Here is a 9,459-nt window from a genome sequence, read left to right as displayed (position 1 = left end):
ACCCAACATATTTCAGGGAACACTCAGTTCACAAGTCTGGCTGGAGCAGAGGATAATGGGGAATCCTTTTTGAAAGGTAATGTTGCAGAAAATCTTAAAACCTGAACTAAGAAGTCTATATTTCTTTTTCTTCTGTAGATACATGGGAGTCTAGCCCAAGAGGGCAAGAGGGAGGGTTGAGGGTTTCAAGAAAGTGAATCTGGTGGCAGAGTGCATGGTCCTGGGGGCTGGTGTCCATTTCAGATGAAACGACATGGTCCATGTCCAAGAGGAACAGCCTGACTGAAGGAGTAGAAGGGTGGAAGGGAGGAGCCAGAATGGGAGACATTAGGAAGGAAAAGAATTGGCAGCTCTTGGGGACCAACTGGAAAAGGAATCCAAGAAGATTCTGAAGTTTACAGTCTCCAGGATGAGTGGAAAACACTACTAGAAAAAATCAGGAAATTCAGAGAAGGGAGTTAGGATTAGGAGGTGAGAAAAGAGATTTATTCCCAGACAGACTGAGTTTGAGGTGATAGTAAGAAAATGAGGTATCATGGCTCAGGAAGTGTTATGGTTTAGATATGAGGTGTCCCCCAAAAGCTCATATATAAGACAATGCAAGGAGGTTTAGAGGAAAAATGATTAAATTATAAGAGCCTTAATCCGATCAGTGAATTAATCCCCTGGTAGGATTAACTAATTGGTAACTGAAGGCAGGTGGGGTATGGCTGAAGGAGGTAGTTCACTTAGGGCATGCCTTTGGGGTATATATTTTATACCTGGCAAGTGGAGTCTCTCCTTCTGCTTCTTGGTGGCAATGTCCTGACCTGCTTTTCTCTGCTGCCACTCTATTCTGCCATGATGTTTTGCCTCCCCTCTAGCCTAGAGGAATGGAGCCAGCTCTCTTTGGACTGAGACTTTTGAAACTCTAAGTCCTAAAATAAACGTTTCCTCCTCTAATTGTTCTTGACAGATCTTTTGGTTACAGCAACAAGAAAGCTGACTAAAAGAAATAATTGGAGGTGAGAAGAACAGTCAGGGCTGGAAATAAGGATCTTGGAGTTGTTGTCTCTGAAGGGCTTTTGGGAAGGATTTTTCTTCCTAATAAGTGATACCTCCACAAGAAGGCCTATTTTGCTTCCATTTCTTTCCTTCCTGCTTGTAAGCCTGTCAGGGGACCATAGGATCTTTTGGGGTGGAGGACAGCCATCTCCTTCCCCTTTCTTGAGGGCTATGACAGACACGTTGGTGAAAAAGCACAAAAACTTTAAGAACCGTGGTCACTTATAGCCTTGTGGATCTACCAACCCAAGCTTGGAATTGCCTACCTCCAGACTAAATAGCTACATGTGTTTGTTAAATGCCTTTATGAACTCATATGGTTAGTTGGTGTTTTATTACTTGTGCCTGAAGGTATCTTTACTGTTGTAATTATTAATGCCTGTGAGAATGGATGTGACCTTAGAGGATGAGTAAGATAAAGCCTGGAGATAGACTCAGATTTAGGAAACAGGAGACTTTTGCTAATTAAACATTAAGGTTTTCAATTTTTTTTTTTTGGGGGGTGGTGGTGGTGCTGGGGATTGAACCCAAGGCCTTGTGCATGCGAGGCAAGCACTCTACCAACTGAGCTGTATTCCCCAGTCCAACTTTTTAATTCTAAATGCTACAGAGAAAGCTTGTTGAAGTCATGCTCTCTCTGCCTTTCCTCAACACACAGAGGGCAACCTCCCTCTTGAACCACTCCTAGTGCATTTTCCAGAGAGCTGTGTTTCGAATGAAAGGTCAAAAAGGAGATCAGTTTCAGTTTGAAGCTACAGGAGGGTAGTTATTTCTCTATGTGATTTGCTTCCTATTGCTAAAATACAGTCTGTTCAAATAAGATTGTTTGCTAAGTGAGGCATCTCCTTCCCCTTTCTCCCTTGGATGAATTAGAGAGCAAGAAGAATCAGTCTGAGGATCCTCACTGTGACAGACTGAGGAGCTTTATTTATTCCCCCGTGGATAGTGGCCTGCCACCAGTGAGCCACAGGCTGGAGTGAGGGAGCTGACTCATAGGGTAGGGAGAAAATGGCCTGGATCTTTGACAGAGGTAAGCAGTGTCCGATTCCTCTGGGATGGAGGGGAGGGGGGAGGGTTGGGAGGTTATGGCAAAGAAAGCCCTATCTATTCCACTGAGCAATTAATGCCACTGTTTTTCTTGAAAACACATTTTCTCTTAAGCCGCTGAGGATAATTTAACCCCCATCTTGACAGGACATACTAATGACTGCTAATGGATACATTCTTTTAATAAATGAAGAGGCACAAGAAAATTGCCAGATATTAAATAGAGTCCCACATGTCTTATCTGAGTCTATAATGGCCCTATCAAGTGACCTGACTGAAAGAAATGTGACTCTTCAGAGGTTAAAGGAGTCTATTTTTCCTTAGTGCGATCTAAATTCACTGCTAGGAAGAGCAATAATTCATTGGTCTAGCCTAGGAAACATATAAAGGGGGGTCATAGCTCAAGTTAAATGATACATTTCCTATTGGTAGAAAAGAATATGAGATAGGTACTTTTGTGCACTGTGGGTTTATGTAATGGCTCCTTCCTGGGCAATAGGGCCTAAAATCTCTGTGGAGTTTCTGACCTTTGGAATTTTCAGACAAGAAATCAAAGAGCCTGTGTAATTTGTCACTATTAATTCATTTTCCCCCCCCAAATCATCCAGGGTGTGTTTTTTGGATTGTCTGATAATTTTAAATTCTATTCTAGAAAGTGTTTCTCAAAATTCAAGCAATTCCTAATACTTTACTCTTAGGGGACACTTCCTAAAATATATAAATAACTCTAATAAATCAGTAAGAAAAAGGGGGGAGAAAAAAAAGACAAATGGACACAGAAAATAAAACAGAAACTCAAAGAAGAGGAAATAGACAATAATCATATGTCAAGATGATCTGTATTGTACTCTTCTCCAACTTTCTGTTTATAATTCAACACTATGCTTCTAACATGATATTGTGCATAGCAATATTCATTTTTACTATTATGTTTCATTGTATGAATATTCCACAATTTCTTCTCCTTTTAATACATGTAACATGAATCTATATTTGTAAAACTCAAAAACAATTCAAAATTATAAAATAGACTGTGTAAGATATTGACATACTTGATAGAGCTCTCATTAAACAGAAAGTAATGAAAGAAACTGTCCTCAAGTTAATACTTCCTGAGTTCCAGTGACTTGGGATGCTGAGGCAGGAGGATTGCCAATTCAAGGCCAGCCTCAGCAGTTTAGAAAGATCCTGTTTCAAAATCAAAAAAGAAAAAGGGCTGGGGATGTAGCTCAATGGTAAAGTACCACTGGGTTCAATCCTCAGTACCTCCCCTAAATATAATACTTTCTTGGGGGAAGGAGAGATTGATATTGAGGATAAGATGAGAGATGCATCAGTTATTTATTGCTGCATAACAAACCAACCCAAAACTTGGTGGTTTAAAACACTGCCAGTTATTGCTGTAGATTCTCTGGGTCAAGCCTTCCAGGACAGTTCAGAAGGGGGTTGGCTTGCCTCTGTTCCACACTGAACCATTTGCCTCACTCATGTCTGCATTCAACTAGGCTGGGCTGGAGTCAACTGAGCCCTTGGTGTGTGCGTTGACTGGGGTGCCCCAGACTCTCCACACCCCTTTTTTCTCCACATGGTTTCTCATTCTTCATATCTTCTTTTTCCCTTCCAACAAGATAGATTAGGTTCTTTCCAAGGAGAAAGCATCTATGTAAGACTTGTGTAACTAAAACTTGGTGATAATGAAGACATGTTAACCAACAAAGGTGTACTCTGTGCTCACATACTTTTAAGAAATGCTGCCCATGACTCCTCTTGGAGATTCCCAGGGCAAAACACACAATACAAAATAAAAATAACCCACAAACAACAACAATAACAACACCGCCATAAAAACAAAAAAACTTTAAGGCTCTGAGAAGTCTTGGGAAGAGCAAAGAAAAAAAAATTTTTTTGTGTGTGTAACAATATTCATTTTTTACTATTATGTTTCATTGTATGAATATTCCACAATTTCTTCTCCTTATAATACATGTAACATGAATTAAATGTTAGGCAGTATGGAAAGAGCTGGAGAGAAAAGGCAGAAATGGTACCCCTCCTCTTTCTTCAGGGGTACATGAAGGGAGTACTGGGTTAGAGACAGCTAGAAGGCTTTGCCCTGCAAGAGAACATTCTCCTCATCTGAATTCTGCTCTTCCTCTCTCCATCAGGGTTATAGTATTACTGGGGGTGGTGCTGACCTCCAAGGCCTCTGCTCCCGTCTGTGGTCTGTAGGTAGGAGCTGCAAGGCCAGCAGGTCAACAGTGCCTCTCCTGGAATCAGGTTACTTACATTTCTGCCCCCTCCTCGACACTCTGCCAGTGACCTTGTCTTGAATTAGCTCACTTTCCTGACTCCTGTTTATTGTTTGCCTTAACCTTTATGACCTATCCTGACCTCTCTGGACTTATGGACCTTTGGCTTATCCCTCATGCTTGGTGGCCAAAGCTCCTTTTTTTTTTTTTTCTTCTTTTTTTCCTTTAATTTGAAAGCTAATCCATATTGTTTATTACAAACTCAATACCCAAAAGTAAAAGCTTACCTTTATTCCAGTTCCACTGTCAATAGTTAAGCAGTTCAGTTTCCTTCAAGATGATTCCCCATGTTTATACAAACACACATGTGAGCTTGCTTATGTGAAAAAATTGGGTATCAACATGTCCATGTAGTTCTGTGATCCCCTTTCTCATTTAACATTCTGTCAGGTGCCTCGTTGCAAGTCTGTATATATAGACTGATGTAACTCCTTCTAATAGTGGCAGTAATCCAAATTACGGAAGTTCTTTTATTTATTCATTCTTTTCCTCCTAGACAATATTTATGTTGCTCCTTATTTTTTTGCAATTATAAACAAGGAAGTCCACAATACATGAATCTTTGCACATTCATGCCAGCTAGTGTCCTGAGGGACATTTTTCCAGAAAGGGCAGTGCTGGACCCCAGGGCATGCCTGACTTCCCTGCCTCATTATCCTCTTACCCCTGATGTTCCTGCGACATGTGCTGTCACCTGCCTGTCTTCCCATACCACAGTGTGGTTCATTCAGGCCTGAGCTGCTTCTTGAAGGCCAATCCCCTACCACCTGCTCTCTAAAGCTTTTCCCTAGAAGCCTGTGTTGGTCACATCAGTTGATAAGTGCTCAATAGCACACACCACATTGTATAGAATGATTTTTCTACTTGTCCTATTCCAGAATTTTCCAAAGGCATCATCAGCGTCTGGCATAGGGCTTGACACTCTGTGAATGAATAAATGAGCAAATTTGATTGAACTCATGCTGTGTACTAAACACTGGTACTGTGTTTAGACAGCTAGGAACAAAAACCAAATTCCTTGCTCTTGGGTGGGAAGATACATACAATCGGCTAACAAGTAATGGTAAATAACTGGTCAATGATAAAAACCATGGAGAAAAATAAGATAACATATGGCACTAGAGAAGATTGTTGTTCGTGGGTAGCTGATACTTGCACATAGACCTAAATCAGGTGAAGGATCGAGCTGATTATGTTGGAAGATCATTCCAGGCATGACTGAATGCTTGCACGGAGGCTAGACTGAAGGTTCCCCATTCTCTGGCATGGTGGAGGGATCTGATAAAGAGTCCCCAGAGGCCTAAAGGATCTGAAACAGAGTGAACTTGATCAAAGAGGTTGACATGAATGTCACAGCTTGGTTGTCCCAGGAGGATGCCTTCACTTTATAAGGCTGTGTAGTTGCAGGGCGGGCAGCTCTCTCTAGATGGTTAACAGGGAAGCTGGGATTGAGCCTGGCTAGGAGTACAGCAGAATAACCAGGAGACAAATCACTGCAGTTTGCTTTTTAAAAGAAGAAATTTAAGAAAAATCATTGTAAATGGGCTACCTGAAAAAGACAAACTAGACCTCTAAGGACTCACGGAAATAGTATCTCTAGGAAGCAGCCTCTACTTGTAGAGTCTGGGGGACACAAGGAAGCAGTCGAAATAATTAAAACTTGGAAATACGGAGGAGGGCATTGATAACTGGGGCCCCAAACTTCGGAGGAGCAGGATACTCAGCTGGTGTTGGTGTCCTGGTCAACATGAGGCTGGTTTTCTTGAGCGTTGAAGAAACTGCAAACTAAATTCAGTTGCTGCTATGAATATGTGTTGTTGGGGTGATGCTTACAGGAATAGTTAGAAACGGAAGCAATCCTAGGAAGGATTCTGGGAGCGAGTCCCTGCCTCCTCCAGCTTGCAGCCTCCCTCTCAACCCACACTCAGCTGAGCCTAGCAAGAGAGCCGCCCACAACACAGGAATTTGGTTTGCAGGGTCCCTGTCCCAGCATCCCAAAGCTTAGTATAAAAGGGTTGGTTTGGAATCTTACCCTTACCAAAGGGAAGGGGTTACACAAAAGCACAGACACAAGGTAATGGAGGTCCCTGGGAGCCGTTTTTGATGCCACCTACCACAGTTGCCTTTCTTGCTGTGACTTGCACTATAGTGGCACTAACCTTTTAGAAATAGTGGTAGCTGTTTGGCACATGGATTAACACACTGGGAAGGCTCGGTTGGGTCTGTGTTGAGTCTCCTGTTCTAATCCAATTACACTTCGTCAGAAAGTTAATTTAAGGCTTATATAATGATACCCATAAGTATTATGGCGCCGTATGGTAATTAGGCATCCATGTGGTAGAAAACTCACCGAAATGACTATAATTAGTATGACTTCTACACAACCAAATCTATTTAACTTTTCTCTTCCTATTTGTTTGTGTCGCCAGTATCTCTCAACAGCTTCCACGTTCATAGCTTTCTCTGATACCACCTACCATTTAATTATCACCCCACGTGCAAACTCTGACACTAAAACCAAATTACAAAGATTCTAGTTAGCACCATGCGACAGTTAGATGCTTCGCCTCTGCCTCCTTCTTCTCAGTCTTTTCCATTTCTCCCTGCTCCCCAAATGAAAACTCCTGAGTGGCTGGGAGCTGAGAGCTGCATTCCTCAAGGGAGGTACTGATAGAGGGCCTGGTGAGAACAGTTCAAACTTGCTCACATTTCAGTGTGGTCTACTTGAATTATTAAAGCGGGTTGCCCCTAGATCTCCCCTGCCAGTTGCATTTTGCTTGGGGTAATTTTAGTAGGGAATAAAGTCTTTACACTTTCAATAACAACAAAAGAGTGTGCAAATGGAAGCAAGAGAACATATTTGTATTGAATAAGTTTCAGTTATATTGAACCTGTTGTCAGATTTCTTTCTTGTTTTGATGCAGGAATGAGGAAGAACAGGAGCCAGAAGAGGGGGAAAGAGAAAGGAAACGATTGGAGGTAGGGGGTGGGTTGGGCAGGTAGAGGGAGGAATGGATGAGCCTGAGACCTGACAAGGTAGGGTTGCCAGATAAAATACAGGAAAGACATCCAGTTAAATTTGAATGGCCAGATTTAGTGAATAAAAATACAGGGCTCTCAGTTAAATTTGAATCGCACATAAACTATAGAAAATATTTCAGTATCAATGTATCTGATGTAATACATGATATACACTGAAACTAAACATTATTGTTATTACTCTGCAATTCAAATCTGAGAGTCCTGTATTTTTGAGGGAGAAGATACTGCACATTCACCTGAGGTCCTGCTGCCTCTGTTTCCTCAACATGTTTAGTCCTCATGGCACTTGACCCCACTCTAGCCTTCTGGAGTGCTGACCATACAAGTCTCTAAGCACCCATGATCTGAGTGTGTAAATCTAGCATGATAGATTTCGAGACTACAGAGGGGCTCTGGGTATAGGTTTAAATGTGTGCAAAACTTTTCTTGCTGAATAGTTCATGTTAAAAGGGAATTTAGTTTGATCCTTGGTGAGCAGCCTGATAAGGTAGTTGGAAATCTACCCTTGTATGGCTTCCTCCAAAATTTCTCTTTCAGATTTCACAGTATTGTTTTTTTTGGTTAACAAAGCAGATGAAACCATAAGAAATATTCACTTTTTCATTGCAGAAGGGGAAAAATAACTGCTGGCAAGGGTGTAGAGAAAAGGAAACCCTTATACACTATTGGTAGAAATGTAAATTAGTACAGTCATTATGGAAAACAGTATGGAGATTCCTCAAAAAATTAAGAATAGAACTACCAAAAGATCCAGCGATGCCACTCCTGGGTATCTATCCAAAGGAAATGAAATCAGTATGTCAAAGAGATGTGTGCATTTTCCCCATGTTTATTGCTGTTATTATTGTTTAAATTAACTCAGAAGTGGAAACAATCTGAGTGTCCATCAACTGATGAGAGGATAAAGAAAATGTGGTCCATACACACAACAAATAGGGTTCAGCCCTAAGAAGAATGAAATCCCATCATTTATGACAACATGGATAGAACTGGAGATCGGTCGGTTAAAGAAAGACAAGTACCACATGATCCCACTCATGATCCCACTCTAAAAAAGTTAATCTCACAGAAATTGAGAATAGTATGGTGGCTCCCAGAGTCTAGGCTGTGTGGGAGTAGGAAGGAGTGGGGAGAGGTTGATTAGTGGGTACTAAACTATACAGCTGAATAGGAGTTAGAGATTCTGATGTGCCTTTGTACAGTAGGGTTACTATAACAATGAAACAATGATAATGTACTGTTCGTTTTCAACAAAATAAAGGAAAGGATTTTGACTGTTTTTGCCATGGAGAAGTGGTAAGTGTTGGAGGAGATAGATGGGTTTAATCTGATTTTAGCATTACACAATGTATACATGTATTAAAACATCACATGGTACTCCAGTAATCTATGCAATTTTTATGTTTTTATGTATCGGTTAAAAACAAATTTAATTAAAACAAAGGAAAACAAAATTTGAGTCTCCAAGGTTTCTAATAAACCAAGAAAAAAAACAGTTTCCATTAATGCTAATCTCTTCCTCTAATTTGCTCTCTATTCTTCTATCTAATTGCAGTATGGGTGAAATTGTTGCCTGGAACTGGGAGAAAGCTATTTTTTTTTTAAATTTTTTTTTTTTTTGCCAGTTGTCCAAACAATGGAAATTTCCTGGATTCTGTGCTGCATTTTCTTAAGGTTAATGGACATATGCTGACTTTTTAAAAGCTATCTGTTACTAGGGGCAAAAAGAAGTAAAAAAGGAAAATGTGTTTTATTTTCTGTCTCTTTAATAGAGGTGAAAAAATCTTAAACACAAATGCCCATGCTTGTCTTCATAAATCTGAACCCTGGTACTCATACTGTATGTTTTAAGTCCCAAGAGGGATATTAAGACAGGGAGAATACAAGGAACAAGATAGAGCCTGATCATTATAACCGGGGTCTAGCATTGTCCCGAGTGGTTTCTGCTGCAGGCTAACTGCATTCTCTATTTCTTCCTTCTTTCCTTTCTCTGCTCCAGCAGCCTGAGCTGCTCTCT

This window comes from Ictidomys tridecemlineatus, chromosome 2 (genome assembly GCF_052094955.1).
Source record: "Ictidomys tridecemlineatus isolate mIctTri1 chromosome 2, mIctTri1.hap1, whole genome shotgun sequence".
Classification (NCBI taxonomy): domain Eukaryota; kingdom Metazoa; phylum Chordata; class Mammalia; order Rodentia; family Sciuridae; genus Ictidomys; species Ictidomys tridecemlineatus.
The sequence above is the reverse complement of the archived record's forward strand: the minus strand, read 5'-3'. Positions refer to the sequence as shown.